Source organism: Rattus rattus, chromosome 1, assembly GCF_011064425.1.
Source record: "Rattus rattus isolate New Zealand chromosome 1, Rrattus_CSIRO_v1, whole genome shotgun sequence".
In the NCBI taxonomy this organism is placed as follows: Eukaryota; Metazoa; Chordata; class Mammalia; order Rodentia; family Muridae; genus Rattus; species Rattus rattus.
Genome location: NC_046154.1, coordinates 223,388,061 through 223,410,375, shown reverse-complemented (window position 1 = coordinate 223,410,375; position 22,315 = coordinate 223,388,061). Strand labels below are relative to the sequence as shown.

Here is a 22,315-nt window from a genome sequence, read left to right as displayed (position 1 = left end):
GTGTTATAAAGATACTTTAAAATCACTATTTATGTAATGGAGAAATACATTGATTTCAGAAAATGTTTAAGTAACCGATGAACACTTTTTTTGTTACACAAAGCTAAATCTCACATTTCTGTTTTATAATAGGAATTAGGTATACATTCACATATAGAATTTTTAATATAATTTTTATTTTATGTATATAGATGTTTTACCTGTATGCATGTATGTATGGTATATGCATAGACATCTTGCACAGAAGCCAAATAAGGGTGTCACAAACTCTTGAACTAGCATTACCGTATAGGAGCTAGGAGCCAGATCCTCCGCAAGAATGACCAGTACTCTTGATATCTGAACCATTTGCTGATTAATGATAGTTTATATTTTTGAAATTTGTCAATTAAACCTGAAAAAGTGTTCAATTTTTCTAAAATTGTTGTTTTAGAATGTTATTTCAAATAAGTATGCTTTATTTGCAACAGACTTTTTTAGTTTTGAAAAAGTCATAATCTAAAAGTATTTTAACGTGGAAAAAAGCAAAGTCAGAAAATACATATATATGTTCAGAACTCTAGTTGTGTTTACATATAGTTCATGGATAGTCAAGATTTTCTGGTTTGTCATTTATAATATTCTAAACAGATAGTATTGTACATTGAAGAATGCTTTCATGTTCCGATGTGATAAAATTATTTGCTAACTCTGTCCCTGTTCCTAATGGTTGTATTATGTTCTTGTTTTTCTGCTTCATAAGAAGCTCTTCAACATTAACTTTCTAAACTTTCATCATTCTTTCACATCTTGCCATTGATCACTTGTATTTTTTCTTTAATTTAAAATAAATGTTTTCATATAATATAACCTGGATACAGATTCCCCTCCCTATACTTCTCCCAGTTCCTCCCCACCTCTCCTCCCTTCTGGATACACTCACTTTCTGAATCTCATTAGGAAAGAACACATTCTCAGAGGTAACAACCTAACATGACAAAATAAAATATAATAAGATGAAACAAAAGTATCTACAAAAGTCGGACACAGCAACCGGACTAGAAGAGACCCACTTTTCACAGTTAGAAATCTTATAAAATGATAAACTAATAGTTATAACACATATGCAGAGGATCTGGTTCAGTCCTTCGTAGGCCCTGTGTTTTCTGCTTTCCTCTCTGTGAGCTCAGATTCATCTGCACCTTTCTCAGTTGATTCAGAGTCTTGTTTTCCTGATGCCTCCATTTCCTTTGGAGATCTTGGCAAGCCTTTTCTGGTTCCTGATTTTAGTGAAAGTAGTTTGTATTTATCTCCATTTAATTTGACGCAATAGAATTGCTATAGATTACCTTTATTATATTTAGGAATGTCCTTTATGTCCTTAATCTTCCCAGTACTTTTATAATGAAGGGGCGTTGAATTCTCTCAAAGGATGTTTTGATATCTAGTGACATAATCAGGTGGGTTTGTTGTTTCACCTTTTCATGTCTTTCAGCTTCTTTAAATGGTGGATTAAACTGATTGATTTTTATATATTAAATCATCCCTGCATCTCTGGGATGAAGTCTAGTAGATCATAGTGGATAATCTTTTTGATGTGTTCTTTGATTTGACTTGCAAAGATTTTATTGAGTCTTTTTGTATTTATGCTTATAAAGGAAATTGGTTGGTAATACTTTGACTTTTTTTGTATTATTTTCCTTTGGTTTGGATATCAAAGGAACTGTGACCTCATAAAATGAATGCAAAGTGTTTTTCTGTTTTATGTTATGGAAAAATTTGAGCAGCATTTGTATTAACTCTTGTTTGAAATTATTAGAGAATTCTGATATAAAACAATCTAAAATGCCCTGGCATTTTTTGGTTGAGACTTTCAGTGATCCCTTTTATTTTCTTCAGGGCTGTACTTCTACTTAACCTTGTTTATCTTTCTGGATTTTACTTTGGTAACTGGTACCCATCGACCAAATTATACATTTATTTTAGATTTTCAAATTTGATGAAGTACAGGTTTTTAATATATGTCTTCATGATTCCCTAGGTCATGTCAATGTCTGTTGTTATATCTCTGTGTTCATTTCTGATTTTGTTAATTTGGATATTCTTTCTTTGCTTTTTAGTTCAGTTGAAAAGGGTTTACCTATCTTGTTGGAACCAACTCTGTTTCATGCTTTTTTCATATTGTTCTCTTTGTTTCTATTTTATTGATGTCAGCATTCAGTTTGAGTAATTTATTATTGTCAATCCCCCTTAGGTATGGTTAGCTATGGGTTTGTTGTTGTTGTTGTTGTTTTCCTGGAGCTTTCAGAAACGCTTTTCCATTCGTATGAGATCTTTCATTATTTTTAATGCATACACGCAATGCTATGAACTTTCCTCTTAGTACTAATTCACTTACTTCAAATTCTAGAATATTATTCATTTATTTTTTATTTATAGCTTGATGCATATTCCATTTCATAGAGAGTTGCTCAGTTTCCTCGAGCTCGTAAATTTTCCCATGCTTCTTTCGTTGTTAATATCCAGCTTTGATCCATGATGGCTGTTAGGACACATGAAGTTATTTCAATTTTCTTCTGCTTATTGTGACTTGCTTTGTGTTCAGTCTGTGGTAAGTTTTGGAGAAAGTTCTATGTGGTGCAGAATATATTGTACATTTTTGTTTGTTTGGGTGAAATATTTTACAAATATCTGTTAGGTCCACTTAGCTCATAACTTCTGTTAGCTTGAATAGTTTTGCATTTAGTTTTGTATTGGTCATCTGACCTTTGTATTATAGTGGTATTGAAGCCTTCTAGTGTCAGTATTTGAGGGTCAACCTCAAATTTAAGCTGTAGTAATGTTTCTTTTATAAACTTGTGGGCACTTTTTTGAGGGACATGGATAGTAAGAATAGTAATTTCATTGTGGTGGATTTTTACTTTGATTATGTGTTGTTCTACCCTATCCCTTAGGTAAGTTTTTGGTTGAAGTCTACTTGTTAGTTATTAAAATGCCTAAAGCAGCTTAATTCCTGAGCCCATTTCCTTATAATATATATTTTTCCCAATCACTTGCCATGTGAAAATTATTTTTATCTTCAATGATGTAGAGTGTTTCTTGGATGTAGCAAAATGATGGTTCCTATTTTTGAATTCATTCTGTTAGTCATGAGGAAGATGACATTTTTATTGGGGAATTTAGACTATTAATATTGATATAACTGATGAATGATTATTGCTTCCTGTTATTTTGTTGGCATTAGCATCGGGGTGTGTGTGTGTGCTCATACTAGCAGATGAACAGCATACTTAAAATTCTAGTATAGAAACATACAAGAACAACCAAGAAGAGTAGATGGTAGAAAATAATTAAACTGACTACACATGGACAGTCCTATGGTACAGCTGCACACGTGACAGAGGATGGCCTTGTTGGGCACCAATGGGAGAAGAAGCTCTTGGTCCTGCCAAGACTGGACGCCCCCCCCCACCCCAGGATAGGGGAATATCCAGGAGGGGTGCAAATGGGGGTAGTCGGGGAGGGGGAACACCCTCATAGAAGAACGGGAGAGGGATGAGATAGGGGGCTTATATTCTAGAAATTGGGAAAGAAGATAACATTTGAAATGTAATAAAAAATCCAATAAAAAACAAATTCATTATATTTCAAATAACAACAACAACAAAAGAGAATAATTAAAAGAATCAATGAAATGAAGATTTGGCTCTTTATAAAAATCTCCATCATGGTCTAACACCTGGCCACATAAATCAAAAGTTAGAAAATATCAACTTAACAAAATCAGAGTAAAAAATAGAAACATTAGCAGCAGGCACCAAGGAAACCCAGGGAATAATAACCTATATTTAGCAAACGTGGAAAAGCTAAAAGAAATGAATACTTTTCTCAATATATAATTTTTGCCAATGTTAAATAAGGATTAGGTAAACAACTTACATAGACAAAGAACCCCTAAAATAGAGAAGTAGTCATTGAAGTCATTAAATTCTAACCAATTCCCAGGGTAAGACCATTTTAGTGCAAATTACACCAGACCTTCATAGAACAGTTAACACCAATACTCTTCAAATTATCCCACAGTACAGAAACAGAAAGAATATTACTAAATTCATTATATGAGGCACCAGTTACCCAAGCCACACAAAGACTGAGCAAAGAAGTAGAACTACTGACCAATTTCCCTAATGAATATAGACACTCAACAAATATTTGCAAATAAAATCCATGAACACATTGAAATGACCACCGTGATCAAGTAGGCTTCATCCTACAGATATTTGGGTAGTTCAATAGAGATACAGGGGAAATCAGTAAATGTAATTCATCATATGAATTCTGAAGGTAAAAAATGCATTATCATCTTTTTAGATGCTAAAAATCCTTTGACAAAATCATGAAAAATCTTGGAGAGAAAAGGATAAAAAGAACATATATGAGAATAATAATGGCAATTTCCAGCATGCCTAGGGCCAACATCAAAATAAATGGATTTAAACTCAAAGCAGTTCTGCTAGAATCAAGAAGGAGACAAGGTTGTGTCCTTCCTCTCTCTTTATCTACTCTTTTAAAAGACATATGTGGCCATGAGTGCAATGCTCCAACACGTTTTACTCAGGAGATATCAACATTCTCCGCCACTGAAAACCAAACTTCTCCTTCCACTGTGATTCCTTATCACTGGGGAGAAAGGAATGGCACAGATATCCTCTTTAAAGCTGAGCACTTCCTTAATTCTCTATGGATTGACCAGGTGAAGGCCTCTGTGATAATGATTATCCATTGAAAAAAATGAAAGGAAAAGGAAAAAGAAAACAGATATAACTTATTTTATGAGACAGTTTGAATAATTGACAACTGCTGTGTGTGTGTGTGTGTGTGTGTGTGTGTGTGAGAGAGAGAGAGAGAGAGAGAGAGAGAGAGAGAGAGAGAGAGATTCAGTTCTTCTCATAGAAGAAGTCCCTGAAAGATTATGAATATTCTATATAATGTTTCTACAACCGTGCACATATATACAGATAGTACCAACTTCACTTACTGGATTTAATGCTGTGAGATTTAATATGCAAATATAGTCAGAAGCTGTACCCGTGAGGTCTCACCCAAATAAACATCTAAATAATAATAAAAGGAATTTAAAAAGAAAACTATTTGAAAAACTTCATGTGAAAACAACATTCTAACAATAAATATATATGACCCCCAAAATAAAAGCTAAACATGGATGAGAACAATAGACATGGTCACATGAAAAAGAGAAAGATTATGAGGCCTCAATTCAGGACAAAGAACTGTAGGAAATTTAGGATTTATAAGTGGAGCAGACATAATATTCCCCAGAGAAGAGATCCAAATTTGTTATCTAATACCAAATGTTCAGTCCTGAAATCATATATGAATGAACATATACATATATATTCTCCTGAGTCAGCCAGTTGTAGTTATATACACATATATATATATATGTCATTATAACATATGCATATATGTTATACATGTAACAACAATTACAAAAAAGAAGAAATTAATTTAAAAGAAAGCAAGATGTGGAGTGCATGAGAATACACTCATGAAAAAGGAGGAAAGGAAGTTAAAAAATCATGTAATTATAATCTCCAAAAAATATTTTTAAATAGAATACATGAACTTGAAAGGCAAAATTGTAGGTACTAGGGAAAGAATTGAAAGGGAGGTTGTATGGGATTGGATTTTATAAAAATACATGTTACGTATATATGAAATGCTCAACTACAAACCCAAACCATGACCTCTTAAATCTTAAGAGATTATGATATTTGGATAACTAATTTATTATTCTCTTTCCATTTCAACCTGAAAATTTCACCAATACTTAATTTACAGAGATTACTTTCTGGCATATTTGGTGGGGAGGGGAACACCCATAAAGGAGGGGAGGGGGAGGAGTTAGGGGGATGTATGCCCGGAAACCGGGAAAGGGAATAACATTCGAAATGTAAATAAGAAATACTCAAGTTAATAAAATAAAATAAAATAAAATAAAATAAAAAAATAATACCATCCTTTAAATAATGCTTAAACTAAACTTGTATCACTTCTCCGAAGCAGAGCAGAGCGATGCATACTATTATTGCAAACAAATGTATCTGGGTAGAATTTAATGTTAGTGATGAATTTAGTGAGAAAAACTGGGAAAGAAAATTCCAACATGCCCTCCAGACTGTGCTTATCCACACAATTTGCCGTTTCATTAGAAGTTGGCAGTGATATTGGCAGAGTTTGACTTGTCTGTGTCTTCCACTCACTGTGTTCTTGCCTTTTTCACTCTCACATGGCATCACATCCTCAGTTAATTCATATCCTTATGGTTCATCTGCTGTTCTTTCTTCTAAAAACTTATATTTATGTTTCATTTCTTTTTATGAGTTCCAGAGTCTTTTTTTTAAATAGAACTTTCTAGATATATATGACAACACTGCAGAAATGATAGTTTGAAGATCCTGAAATTCTTTCTAAAATACAGATGTAAGAAGACTCCTAGACCCAGCTTTTTATCACTACAATAATTCTCTTACTTTCAAGTCATTTGTGCGAGAGTGGGTGAATGCCCATGGTGGGGGACTCCTCCCTCTTAAAGGAGAAGGTATAAAGGGATGGACAGTGCTGGGGTGGGTGGGATGAAGGTAGAGCAGTGATCAGGATGTAAAGAAATAAATGAATTAATGAAGAAGAAAGACTTCTCCACACTCTAGGAGTAAACATGCCCTTCTTCCATTTATTTCATTTAATTTTCCCATTCAAAAGCTAACTCTCCAGTTTTTAGATTTACTGTCGGTTTCTTATAAGTTGAGAAATTGTTGGCTTTTCTTTGTCCAGGCTGGCATGTTTGTTGAAACTATTCTTATTCAGCTAACATCAGAGCAGTCATGTCGTTGAGATAATGGGTATAACTTCTCACATTTCTATAGATAAAATATGACAGGAAACCCCCTAAATTTCTGACTCTTGCTATGATTCAACCACATCCTCTGTAAAAATTCCCTGAGTCTTTTTTCAGGAATTTCATTTAGACAAATCCACAGCGATTAGACTCCATTGCTGTGTATTTTGATTGATTGCAGATTTCAATAATGGTCTCCATGTTCTCCAAAGAGAACTTTCCTCAAGAGTGGTGGAGACTGCTCTTATCTTTGGGTATAAGGACACATGTTCATAGATTGTTGTTAGAAATTATACAGGTTTAATAAATTAGTGGTTACAGATTCTACAACAATGACCATGACCACCTTAGCACTGAGTGGATTTAACTAGATTAAGTAGGTAAGTAGGTGAACGAAAGGTGGAGGTGGAATAGGAAAAGATCATAGAAGGCCTCGTGGCGCCTCCCTAAAGACTAGTACTAAGGATAAAGCAGAGACTTGGTCAGAGTATTTTTAGCAGACAGGTGATGTTATTTTAGCTATTACCAAGAACTTGCGCTACAAAGAATTTCCAGAACTGAAATCTGTTCTAATATAGTTTTGTCTGTGCTCCTGAGCACTGAGTCAAGTGGAATAAAGAGTTTGTTTGTTTTTATTTTTCTTTAATATGTTGGCAAGAGGAATCACCCCTCTTTCTGATTTTCTTCATCAGTGGGGAGGACAATTTGTCACATTGTTATATTTAATAATCTGAAAGTAACATTTTAAGATATTTTGCAAAAAAAATAGATCTGTCAGCACCAGCATAAACTATTTACTACTATTTATTTTAAGATAGGAGATATATAGCAATTATTTAGTTACAATCCCATTACATTTTAAGAAATATTTTACACAAAATGCAAATTGCTTATATTTAAAGAAAGTAGAGTGTATAAATAACAAATCTTTAAGAAAATCTTTATTTTTTTCATTTTTAATTGATTATTTTATCTATTTACATTTCAAGTGTTATCCCCCTGTACATATTCCCTATCCCCTTCCCCTTTCCGTGCCTCTATGAGGATGCTCCCTCACCCATCCACCTACTCCTGCATCAGCGCCCTAGGGTTCCCCTACACTGGGTCATCAAGCCTCCACAGGACCAAGGGGTTCCCCTCTCAGTGATGCCCAATAAAGCAATCCTTTGTTATATTTCCAGCTGGAGCCATGGGTTCCTCCATGTTTACTTTTCGGTTGGTGGTTTAGTCCTTGGGAGCTTTGCGGGTCTGGGTGGTTGGTGCAGATGCACTCAGCCAAACTGAACGCGGGACCCCAATGGAAAAGTTAGGGCAAGGACTGAAGGAGCTGAACGGGTTTGCAACCCCATAGGAAGAACAACAATATCAAGAAAATCTTTAGAACGTGGAACGTCTTGAAATTTATATATGTGAATAATTTTAAGAGATTTACTTTATTTTTTATAATGGTAATTTCTTAGTTTAAATTATTTTCTGAGACATTAGTGTGCATCTGCACACTAATTCGTAGTGTATAATCTGTGTCAATTTTTTTGAAGAATTCATGTTGAATAAACAAAATTATGTAAAAGATAATTGGATCAGCAGGACCACATAAGGAGAGACACAAAAGGAAAGACTTAGAAGAGATAAAGAGAAAGAAATAGAGACAAAATGTAAATTTGAATAAAAGATAATATTGTACATTTTTCATTAGTGCATATATTATGAAAATATATTGTTTGAAAATCTCATGAAATGTATTTGAAATTATCAAGTTTATGTTCTTTAGAATATTCATGAATATAATTCTTCTTCAGCATTCATGTGAAGCCACAAGTACTTCATTATCAAGTAGAAAATTTAAACTGCAAGTTATGTATTTTATGTAAGAAATAGCTAAAGAATATGGTTTTAAACAATATAAAAGAATGTATTTGGCAGAAATCCTATGTACATCCAATTATATAAAAATGATTAGACTGCAAAATTAAATTAACTATGGAAGATATTCACTGTAATTGCTAAACATGAGGACAGTAAAGTGAGCTGAAGAAGTGATCCCAAGAACAAAGCGGTATGTGCAAGACGCAGCCACAACCAAACAAACTGCATGCAATTATCAGCATCATCATGAGTTATCTGCAGGGTATATGAGATGAATAGTCTTGAGTTTCATAATAAAAGATGGTGTTAGATGTTAATGAAATTTATATTCATACACAATAAAATGTATGAAAGAGGGAAATTTTACAATTATAGTGTTTGTGGGGTTTTGTTTGGTTCAGAGTTATCTGGTTTTTATTTATTTTTTTAACGTTGTATTTGAGAATTTGATGCATCTGCATAACATATCCTGATTAAATCTATCATCCACTCCCCTTCAAATCCTCCTTATTCTACAAGTGTATGCATTTCTCTCCCATCGCTCTCTCTCCGTACATATATGTATATATATACATATATATGTGTATATATATATACATATATATGTGTATATATATATAATTGTTTCTGTTTCCTCACTTTCTCCTTTTTCTCAATTCATATCTCTTACATAAATATACAACTTACAGTGTTCTTAACATATAAACATTGATCATCCTTGGAAGTTTTACTGGATCCAATACAGCTACTGCCCGTACCTTCTTGAACAACAATTCTAGGTGTCATTTTTCACTATGAAGTATCATGGTCTTTCTATGCCTTCACATATCCTTAATGATTCAACAGAATAATTTCTTTTGTTTCTGTTCGCCCATCCCCACTGGTCAAATGTGTGTTTATTCACAGTACTATACAAATCAACAGCTTGTTCGATTTTGTAAATGAAGAACATAATATTACATCATCTATTTATTTTTATTTGATAAGCATTTGGGTGAGTTAAATTTGGGGCTGATATGAATAAGGATGCATGTGCATTATTGAACATATTGTGTGGGTTCATCGTCATTTAGCTTCAAAAGAAAATTCTCTTAGTTCATTCAACAGAAAAAAACCCTTAGATTGATTAAAATGTTGTTATAGGGGCTAGACAGATGTTCAGTAGTCAGTATCAGTGGCTGTTCTTCCAGAAGACCCGTGTTCACTTGTCAACCTCCATGTAGTTGGTATCACCATCAGTAACTACAATGCCTAGAGGTCCAACACCTTCTTTTGGCCTTTGGGAGCACTGCATATGTGGTTGACAAACATAGATGCAGATCATATCCATAAAAATAAATAAATAAAAAGTTTATCTTAATAACTTGCATTACACAGCAAGATTAACCAAATCCAAATTGTATCCATATTAACAAACCTCTCTCTAGTGTTAGAATAGCCATTTTTTTCAAGCATCACATTAGATTTTGTACTTTACTTATTAGATGTATTTTACACACTTATCTATTAGCTAACACAAACAGTCCATGACATATTCAAAACTAGAAAAACAATTAGCTGCCTCTCCTCTTTTATGACTCAAGTGTCAATTACATATATTCGACTTTTCTTCATTACCTAATATTTAAACTATCCCTCTTTTCCTTTCTACATGCTTAATTTAAAGAAGCATTTTTAATTTCATAAAAATCGTCAAATTGATATGCATAGCTGTCTACTATTGTGTAGAAGTTCTGGTTGGTCTACATTTTGGCCAATATTTTAAATACTTAGCCATTTTTGTCATCTTATTTTGCTATTTCAAAGTAGATGTAACTAGGTAATTCACATTCTATTCTGAGTTTTGATTAAAATACTTCCTGTGTTTTCAACTATATTGATGATATTACTGAGATAAAAGTGTAGAAAATCTCTTTGATATGTATTTGATAAATATATATGATGCAATTGTCTCATTATTTTGTATTATGAGTAGAATTCTAATTCCTGATATTACTCTTCAATGAGAAATAGTGTGAATTGTAACAATTATTCATTTATTGCTGATTTACTATTGAGTAATTTCTGTGCTGCTATATAAATATTTGATCATCTAATGTTGGAAAATATTTCATATTTTATTCTTGTCTAAAGTTTAGAATATTAGAGCTGATAATTAGATCCATAATTTGTCAGGTGTAAAAGCATCTAGGCTTATTTTGTTCATGTTGACTATTAAAATGAAGAATAAGCATGACATATTTTAAGGAATCCAAAAACAACAACTCCCAGATGGTTGCTCCTGGGCAGTCACAATTAAGCTAAAAGTACATTTTGCAAAATGACTGCTTGAACAACTCTTGCCACTGAAAACTCTATTTCTTTCTCACTATTTCTTCAATAAAATTACTTGCCTCCCTATCTTTTTTCTTTGTGATGATTCACAATAAATACATAAATGGTTTATCATAGTGATGTAATATGTTTCATAATTGTAGATAAATTCTCTTAATGTTAATTTGTCCCCTAATAACAATATTTTCTCCAGATTTTTTCTAAGATCAGTAATTGATGCTTAGAACTTCAGGTCCCAATGCTAATGTTTGAGGGCTTACAACTGCCAGTAACTCTCGGTCTTCAGAATCCAATGATCTTTTATGACCTTCACAGACATCTTCCCTCTTGTCCACATATGCATAGATAAACAAATATACTTCTCAGTTCCTCTACTTATATGTTCTGGCTATTAGTTTGGCTTTTTTGTGGGATTCCTCACAGTGTGAGCATGTGTATCTCTCATTCCTTTGCCTTCCTTTGGACCTCTTGCCCTCTCCTATTGGGTTGCCTTGTCCTGCCTTGCTATGAGGGCTTTTGTCTTGTTTTACTGCATCTTGGTTTATTGTGTTTGACTGTAGTCTCTAGGAGACCTACTCTTTTCTGAAGAGGAAAGAGAGGAGTGGATATGAGGGAAATAGGCGGTAAGAAGATGCTAGAAGGACTTGGGAAAGGGGAAACAGTGAACAGAGTGAACTGTATGACAAGAATCTATTTTCAATAAAACAATATGTAAATTTAAAACTTAATAAACTAAAACAAATGCAATATATTTTATCACAATCTGTTATGTGTCGTATTAACATGCTAGACTCTTGACAAATCCAAATACCTGGTAGTAAGAGACACAAATGAAAGGATAGGAATGAGAGGGAAAGGGAATTTTGGAGCTTAAATCCTCATTTCCACAACTGTTATAACGCCCCCTGTCTTTCTTCAGAAAATCCTAGCCGTGTGCCCGAGCAGTTCTGTAGTTCTTGTCTTACTTCATTTATCTCATCGGCTTCCGTCCTGCCCTGCTCCCACAAACCTTTCATTCTCATGATAAAAATCTTCTATCATTTTACTTTGTGTTCTTTTCAAAGACAACGAATCGCCCCTCTCCTTTCCTGTAGGTAAAATGAGGTTGGGAACACCTTCCCAATGAACAATATTAGAAAATATCCGAAAGACTTATTACAGGATAGGAACAAATGGCCATAAGGTATTTTATGACCACACACTTTGGTGATTTAACTATGCTTGATGGCATTTCTTTCCACATTCCTGTCTCTAGGCTGCCATAAAGGTTAGATTGAGAGTGATGGAACCCAATATAATTTGCTGGCTCTGAAGATTTCTCCCTTCCAAGCTGGAACTTGTCCTTGTCTTCTGATTATCTACTTTGGACCAAAAAAAAAAAAAGACTTAAAAAACACAGAGGCCCTATGAGTTAGCATAGTTTGTGTTAAGGTACCTCTACAAAAAGTACATATGAAATATAAACAACTTCTGGAAAATGAAAGACAATAGCAAGCTTTTTCAATTCTATTGAACTATTAATGACACCTAACAACTGGAAGTATCATTGCTTATTGTTAACATAGTATATTAATACAGACCCTTGGGAACATAGAAGTTGAGAACAAATATGTTTATCGTCCTTCTAAACAAATCTTTGAAAGTTTTTACAGTGTAGTAACTACCTCAGTACTATATCTTACTAAAGGATTAGTGTTTTGCCATTGGCCATGCAAATGAATTAGAAAAATAGTCAATTAAAATTGTGATGCACCTTAGGCAGTTAATGACTCTTTGCTTTAGACACCATTTTTCCCTTTGGAAGATTCAAACTAATGATTGTATTGCTCTCAAGGACAGACAGGATTTCTGAAACTTTTTGTGAACATAAAAGGCTCTTTCAAATCCAAGAAAAGCGAAGATTCAAGGATGCACACAACCCTTTGTTGTTAATATTAGGTATGTGGCCAAGATTTATTAAGAAGTCTTTTGCTGAAAAAAAAATAAATGGCAACACAAAACTATGGAAATTGAGATGAAAACTGAACAAAATGACAATAAGTAAGTTCAAACATTTTGTTCCATGAATTTTGTTTATTTTTACAACAAAATGCGAGACCATTTATTTCTATTAGTGTGTACTTTTTGTGAAACTGCACTGATGTTCTGCAAGTAACCAATATGCTTGTGTATAATTGGCTGGTGATATTTCTTCTGAAGTCACTCATTCATTTTCTCATTAATAATGTGGAGTAATCAAAATGACGGTTGATTGTTTCACATGAAACAATTCGATATTCTCAAGATATAAATGTTTTATGTAATAGAAGATTTCATAAACCTCTAAATTGGCCATGAGGTGGATAAGGCATTATAGGCTAACTCTGTGAATTGTTATGTTTGTTATTATATAATATTCTTAAGAAATAAACAAATAATAAATACCTGTTTTAACACAGCATTAATAAATGTATATTCATCCAGGAGGCTCACATCTGATTATTATAGCAACACTTCAAATATTATTCCCAATATTCTGATTTGTATATGTGAGGAAATTGTATTTCAGAAATTTTCATATGTTTTCTCAGAAAATACAGAATTTCAGCCAACAGATATTTCTAAATTTGAGGTTTGCTCACTAATGATATACCTTTATATGTTTAAGCACAGGATGTGGGGAACAGCAGATTTTTAGACTTATTATTTTAGCTATGTTTGTAGTGTAGAGGTTTGAACTCAGGACCTCACCCATGCTGTGAAAGCTTTATCCAATTCAATTAAATTCTTAGCACTGAAGACTTTCTTGAAATTTGGCAGAAAACTTTTATTGTTCATTGTTTTAAATAAATATTTTTATTAAAAGTAAAAGCTAATATCAAGGAAAAATAAGGTATACAGAGATAGCAAGAAGTAAAACTCCTTCCAACTCTCCTGGAGGATTGTTTTCAGTACCCATACTGGGTAGTACACAAGCTACCTCTACCCACAGCTCTGGGGCTTCTGAGACTTACTTCTGGCCTCTGTAGACATCTGAATACAAAGTAGCATAATTCACATAAAACATATACAAGCAAGTGAAATTAAAACTTTCACAGAAACAAGAAAATTATATTAATGCATCTACTGAACTTGGGAAATCATATCTAGTTTTTAAGACAAAATTGATAGAAAGGATTCTTGTGTTGTAAAAATAATCATGGTCAAGATCAATATTTCATGCATATCTTAGCCACTTTCCTATTGCTGGGACAAAAACATGACTAAACTAATTTCTAAAACGAGGAATTCTGTTTGGAACTAACAAGACAGAGGGTGAGCCCAGGATCATGGTGGCTGGAAACATGGCAGCAAGCAGGCAGACTGTGATAAAGCAGGAGGTGAGAGCTTGCTGTTTATTACAAGTGTCAGGCAGAGAGAACAAAGAAGAAATGGATCAAGCCCAGTGATCCATTGCAAGGTTTCACTCACCCATCTCCTAATCCTTCCCAGTCAGTTTCACAAAATATTCAAATAATGAGCTCTTGTGGCCCATTCTTCGTCACATCCTCACAATAAAATAAAGATGTTTCAAACACATTGAACTTACATACATATAAATATAACTAAGTTATACACACACACACACACACACACACACACACACATTTATTACATTCATGGTCAACAATGTTGCCTTCAGAAATGTTGAAAACCCCTCAATTTAATTTAACAAGACATGTCTTAGGTAGAAATATATATCTGGTTTATTAAGTATGTATTATGAATCACTTTGTACAAATTTTATAATGAATTTGTGAAAAGTTCTAACATAATTTATGGCTAAAACTGGAAAGATATGATAAAATTACTTTACATTTTGGTAATTATTTTTAATTCTTCAGCTAATCATTTTCTAAATACTAATCTTTACAATACACTAATTTAAACATGTAGCATTATCTTGTATGGTATGATCTTTATGGCTTTATTTATACCTCTAGCAAATAGGATGATATTACGAAAACAGGAATCAATTAATTAAATTGAAGAATACAATTTAAATTAATTGTATTCTTAAACATTTGAAATGAATGTATTTATATTTTGCATATATTCCTTGGAAATATTTAACTGACAAGAATAATAGATAAAAGATTTGACTTCTGTCTCATTCTATTATAATACTCAACACATAAATTATATTTCTAGTAGACTTTACTATATTTTCATATTCTATTTCATGAATAAATTTTATGTATTTATGTATAATATATAGCCATCATAATTAATGTACTAGAATTAACTCAGAGGTACAGTACATTCAGAGCATGTACTAGGTTTAACTCCCAGCATTTAAAAAAAAAATATATATATATATTAAAATAAAGTTCTAGATCACCACTGAGCAAAAATATTTCTAGTTGATTTTTTTTTATTTCATCCCTATTCACGCTCCTCGACTTCGCAGTTCTATATTCTGAATGAAGCCTAACTATATTTAGCCAGCTGTCTTTAATAGAGAAAAATGACCAGTGACTACTTTATATAAAAGAAAGTGTAATTTCAGGCCTGACACTGTAGCTAAATGGAGAATACTTGTGTTACACGCACAGGGTATAGAGTTCCATCTGCAATGTAGTAGTGTATGATATTGAAGGCTCAAAGCTATGGAAGCTGTGGTTAAAAAAATAGTTGGTTCAATATTTGTGGAAGGTAGAAGATGAGAATGCCACAGTGGAGCGAACTTCTCATCTCAGGAGTCAGAAAGCAAATGGATGCCTGAGGTCCTACACTCTGAATGTACACTCTGAAACGGGAATAAGTAAGGACTTCTCTAAGGCCCCATCAACCTCTCAGTGCTACCATAGGCTCCAGTACTTTAAAACACGGAGCCTTAGGAACTACTTATTCAAACCAAGCGCTGTGCTAACAAGCGTTTCAATTTTGTTCCTGCCATTCTGTTTAATACCCACAAGATAAACTTTATTTGCACATAAGCCAACCTCTGATCATCAGGCTGTGTTTTTCTATTTTAAGACATACACAATTGTTTACTTTGGGTACCTCATTTTTTTATTTAATATTTTGTAGCTAGTATGCACACAGTGGCAAATTCCCATGGGTCCAAGGTTCATTCACTTTTAACTTTCCTTTTTAGAAAGAAAATATATATATATATATTATTGATTCATAAGCAAAAATATTGTTAAATTTTAACAATTTGGAAGTGTTATTATTTTCAAATTTTCTTTTGAGACCTTACAAATATTTTTATTTTGTCATCTTTTCAAAAATTATTTAAAATTATTTAAAATTATATGGACAAAAAAATCTTAGGTATTAAAATTCCTGTTTCTTTAAGGACACCATAGGTGTTAGATGCCTATGACGAAGAGAATTTTATTTTGCTATTTTTTTCTCTTGTTTATTCTTTTATGGAAAATAGGTGATTTTTTAAAATTATCTTTAAACATTTTAACAGTCTGGTCCTTAACCCCATTCTGGTCTGCTTTCCCACAGTTCCTCATCTCATTCCTCCTTTTCTGTCTCCAAGAGGATGTCCCTCACCCCCACGCTATCAGGCCTCCCCTCTCCCTGAAGCATCATGTCTCTCCAGGGCTAGGTGATTCTTCTCTCACTGATGCCAGACCGGGCAGTACTCTGCTGCGTATGTGTTGGGGGCTATGCTGCCTGGATGGCTGTTTAGTGTCTGAGAGATCTCAGAGGTCCAGGTACCTGGAATTCTGGGCTCTGGCCTTCCCATGGGCTCTCCCTCCTCCTCAGCTTCTTCCAGCCCTTCACTAATTCAACCGTAGGAGTCTTCAGCTTCTGTCCATTGACTGGGTGTAAGTATCTACGCCTGACTCATTTAGTTACTTGTTGGGCAGCTCAAAGGTCTGTAAGCACACCACAGCATTAAGGGAGCTTCCCCTTGAGCTGGATCCCAATCTGGGTTGGTCACTGGACCTCTTTTCCCTCAGTCTCTTCTTCATTTTTATCCCTCCAATTCTTTTAGACAATTCTGGGTCAGTTTTTGACTGTGGCATGGCAACCCTATCCCTCCACTTGATGCCCTGTTTTTCTACTGGAAGTGGGCTCTTCAAGTTCCCGCTCCCCACTGTAGGGCATTTGATCTAAGGTCTAGCTTGCCCACAGTCTCTTACCCGAGTGTCTCTTACCTCCCAGGTCTCTGGAACATTCTAGTGGGTTTCCCCTCAACACCTCCTATCTCCTGAGGTTGCTTGTTTCCATTCTTTCTGCTGGCCCTCAGGGCTTCACTCCTGTCCTCCCCCCAAAAGATCATTTTCTTATACAGTATAACCTGATTATAGTTTTCTCCGTCTACTCCTCCCAGCTCCTCCCTACTTCCCTCTTTCCAGATTCACTCCTTTTCTGTCTCATTAGAACACAAAAGACTTCAAAGAGGTAATCACCAAATATGACAAAAGAAAATATTTTAAAATGAAGCAAAAACTCTCATATCGGATTTGGACACTGCGAATTATCCTAAGGAAACGAATCTCAAGAGCAGACCCAAGAGTCAGTTCACAGTCAGGAGTCCTATAAAAATGCTAAGCTAACAGATGTGCTAAGACGTGGTGCCGATCCATGTAGGCCCTGTGCTTGATGCTTCAGTCTCTGAACTTATACGGGCCCGGCTTATATTAGAGGTCCTTCTTCACTCGGTATCATCTATTACCTGTGGCTCACACAGTCTCCGTGGGATTCCCTGAGCTCTAAGGGGAGGGATATGGTGGAGACCTCACATTTAGATGATCTCCCATGGTTATTCGTTCTTAATCAACCACGATGATATCAGAATATGATAATCAGCAGAGTACACCTTATTCAAATGCTGAGACATTTATTTTTTTAGCTTTTTAAATCATAAATAAAATTTAAAAAAATAAAGCCATATATACTGACCATATGTCCCATGGAGTTCTAATAAACTTAATATCTATGAAATTTTCTTTATCAGTCATTGGATGATAGCAGACTATTCATTACATGCATTAGATGTTAAAATGGCTGCTCCGTAACATGCTGAATTAAATGTTTGCTGAAGACAATCTTAAAGCACTGCTTGTTTGGTTTCTTTTTCTGTAAGATAATTTCGTGATGTGCAATTTTGTGATTCTTCTGATAGTCACTAAAGAAGCTGGGCTGTACAGTGCTTCCTTACCTAGCTAATAGTAAATGATGTCACATGTTGATCTATTTTTTTTTTTACTCATTATACTTTGGGCCTAAATTGAAAATAAGACTTAGCAAATGCTGAAAGAAATTATTCTGTAAATGCTTAACAATGTGTTCTATTCATAAAAATTGTTTCATTTAATCAGAAGAGTTAAGTATTTTAAAAATATTATTTCATAAAGATACAAAAGTATAAATCACAGAATAAGTGAAATGGTGCTGAAATATTTATGTAAAAGGCTAGCAGCCTCAATGTTTAGTTTTACCATAACTGTTATTTTCATCATTTCTTCTCTCATCTCACATAGAAACTATATGTTGATTTCTCATCCAGTGTATGTATGGACGCACACATATTTGTACAGATGTGCCATTAGTATAGGCTTCATGAGGGATACATCTTTCTAGTCTGGTCAATTCTATTGCTTATATGGAAAAATCATCTAAAATCTGCTCTACATTTAACTGTCAACATCATTACGGAAAATATTTATTTAAACATAGAGGGGGAATTCTAAGTTTTCTACTAGTCTAGTGTTTAAAATTTTTTCAAGCTGCCAAATTTATTACTTTAAATTTGGTTTCTAGAATTATTTTCAATCTCTCTGTTAAATTACTTTTGAACAATATTATGTTTTAGGTTATTTTCATTTTCTGAAAAGAAAATTTGCGCTTTGTATATGTAATTCTAATTGCCCCTTCTCCCTTTATTTTATATCTAAATCATAGTATTAATAGTCTGCTGTGTGAAGAACTCTTATTACAGATGCAGAGAAACCTCTTTGGCATTTTAATTCTCTACATAATAAATAGAACATGCAAATTATTTAACCTTTCCAAGCTTTATGGGCAATAAGAGTACAAGAACACTCATCCTTACAGTAGTTTTTTTTTTTCCACACACTTTTTTTTTATTAACTTGAGTATTTCTTACTTACAGTAGTTTTTAACTTAAATGCATAAAACATAAACTTAGTGCATAACACCAGGGAAAGAAAATTTCCTATAATCATTAATGTTAACACATTAAATAGATGTGGTTTCTGTGACTCTCCTTACTATACAGAAATTAGTGTTCATAACTTTATTTTCATTCCAAAATCCTACAGTTAATTTGCCATACATCAAAGTCGATGTCAATTACACACTCAGTTTTCATGGCAAAGCTTCTCAAAACAATAGATAATTGGCCTTCTGATTTGTTTCTTACCCTGTATCTGAGCACAGTCGCTAAATTTGATTTTTAACATCATTGAAGCTGTTCAAAACAAGCTGATCTTCAAATGGTCACATTACAGATTAGTTTAAAAGCATCCATTGTAACTTCCATAATCAGAATACTGTGGATAAACCCGTGTACTTATTTAAATTCAGCAAAACTAATAGAAAGACTCTACAAAAAAGCCAAAGTAATATGGTTTTAACCTCTAACTTTGTCATTTACTAATTATGTGGATTTCAAGAATAAATCTCTCTTCTTTAGACTTTCTACCTCTATTTTCAAACTGGGGGTAATAAAAGTAAAGTGTAATCTAATAGGTTAAGGAATTATAAGAATATGTTAATATGTTGCATACTTGACACAATGGAGGAAATTTGATAACTGGAAGCGTTCAACATTATCTCATTAGTTAAAATTGCCTTTGATCTGACAAGCACTTGGTTGTGTATCCCCTTATCTTTTGCATCTACATAAAATTTAAATTTGGAAAACATGGAGAATTTTTGTTTCACTACAGTGCAATTAACTCTGTTAACTCAAATTACACCAATACCAGTATGTTCACATGGTGATGTAGTCAATGCTTTACAAGATAGACTTACTACTGCAAAGATAATATTGATAATTTTTGAAGACTGCATGGATTAATATTTAGTTTCAAGGAAGAGATAATCACATGTGGAAAATATATTTACTCAAGAAAAAAATGATATTGAATCAGAGATTAGATGCTCTGCTCAATCAGAGAGCATTTAAGCATGTGCTTATAGGATTATATTTGTTTTCACACTTAATTTCATTTGGCTTATTCTCTTGAATCATTTTATGAAAAAGCAAGAAAATATTTGCAAAAATATACATGTTCTTGACATGTTGGTTAAAGCTCTTTCCAATTTCTAGCTATTAAGAGTAGAACAGCAGGAAAAACATATGAGCAAGCATCTAAGTCATAAGGGATGGAGTTTTCTAGGTATATGCTCATAAGTGATAGAGCTAGAAATTTGAAGGGATGTACTTTTCAGCCTTTTGAGGGAACTCCACAAGAATTTGCACAGTGACTTTACCAGTTTGTACCCCTACAAGCAATTAATAGGTGTTGCCCTTTCCCCATCATCACCATTCTCTGCTATCATGTGCTTTAGTATTATTGGCTTAACAATTCTGAATAAAGTAGGATGGAATCTCAAAGTAGATTTAATTTATACTTCGCTGATAACTAAGCCTTGGACACTTTTGAAAATGTTTGTAAGGTGTTTGAGATTCATGTTTTGAGATCTCTCTGCTTGGTTCTATAATCCGTTTTTAAATTAAGTTACTTGTTTTCTCAATGTTCCATTTTATCCTCCCGTTTTTGTATATTATAGGTACTATTAGATGCTTAAATGGTAAAACACCTTTCTCATTCTGTAGGCTCCTGCTTTACTCTATTGATAGTGTAAATGGAAGTTATTATAGCTTCATGGGACACCACTTTTCATTGTCAGTCTGAATGCCTGTGATATTGGTATCCTTTGCAAAAAAGTTCTTTCTTGTGCCAATGGGATCAAGTTTATTCTTTATTTGGTTTTCTATTACGTTCAGCACATCTGGTCTTACCTACTAGTTACTTGATCTACTTGGAGTTAGATTTTGTGCAAGGTGATCGATTTGGATCCATTTTCAATCATCCATGGGTACTTGAGGAGGAAGTACTAAGGCTGGCAGGCAGAAGAGAGAATAGAATAGAGGAGAAAGAGGGAATAAGTAACTTACCTTGTTCCTAGCTATGCATGTTCCTTGGTTGAGAGTAGTTCTGGTGGGGTGGTGTTAGGAGTAATACATGAAGGTGGCAGATAAGAACTAGATAAGAGGGTATTGGATTCCCTTCTCTGATGCCAAGGCTCAAGGAATGGAAGCAGGTTAAGAAGAGCCTGTTCAGACAGGCAAATGGCAGCAAATCTAATAGTACTCTTGAGAGTCTGTAATATATATGGGAAGTAGCGCACAAGTAACCTACCCAAAGTCTGTCCTAAAGTAAAATAGAATTCCTATAATTTTAACTCTTTTAAAATTCCAAATTCTCTTAACCATGAGTTCCTATAAAATCTGTAGCAAAAATAAAGTAAAATAACAGAAAAGAATAAGGATTCCTTTAAAAAACAGGGAGTATTTGGGTGCAGCAAGGCATGGTCATGTCCAAAACAAACATCCAGCAGAGACAATATACAATCTTAGCTATTTATGCCATCTGCAGGGTGAGCCTCTCTTTTAGGATTATGCCAAGTCTACTTTCCAGCCATGCCCTAATCGGCAGATGTCTCATGGTTCTTCCTGGCATCTACACTATTAACGATCTTTTCTTTAGCTTAGAACTCACCCAAACATCATAACATAATGTCATTCTAGGACCATTTTCCAAGGACTAAAATATTATATACATGTTCAATGGATGCAACTATCCGTTCATAATCCCTTCAAGATTGCATCCTGGATCTTACCAAAACCAACGTCAGCGAACAATATTGTCAAGTTCTGCTACCAGACCAGAATATAGCCAATGCCCTTTGGGCAAAAGTTGGGTTACCTTCTTTTCTTCGAAGTTCCTTTCAAGGAAACCACATCATCATAGGCTTTTTCCCTTTAGTAAGTTTAGATCTTTACAAGATGAAGTCTGCAGTGTATACATTTGTCCTCTAGATACCATCATTATGATACGCATACAGCCCATAAGGCTTCTTCTCAGTGGTGATGATCTCTAACAATTATGGCTTCTTTTTCAGAACCAACTGGAATACCCTTCAATCCTGACATTTCTACAACTTCTCATTTCCAATTCACTCATGTTCTAAGTACAC

At 33.9% G+C, this 22,315-nt stretch overlaps 1 protein-coding gene across 2 annotated transcripts in view; it reads left to right on the top strand.

Moving 5' to 3' along the window:
* The window catches only part of Csmd3 (CUB and Sushi multiple domains 3), a 1,591,133-nt gene that overhangs the window by 118,305 nt on the left and 1,450,513 nt on the right, over nt 1-22,315 (top strand). The gene's annotated exons all lie outside the window — the stretch shown is intronic.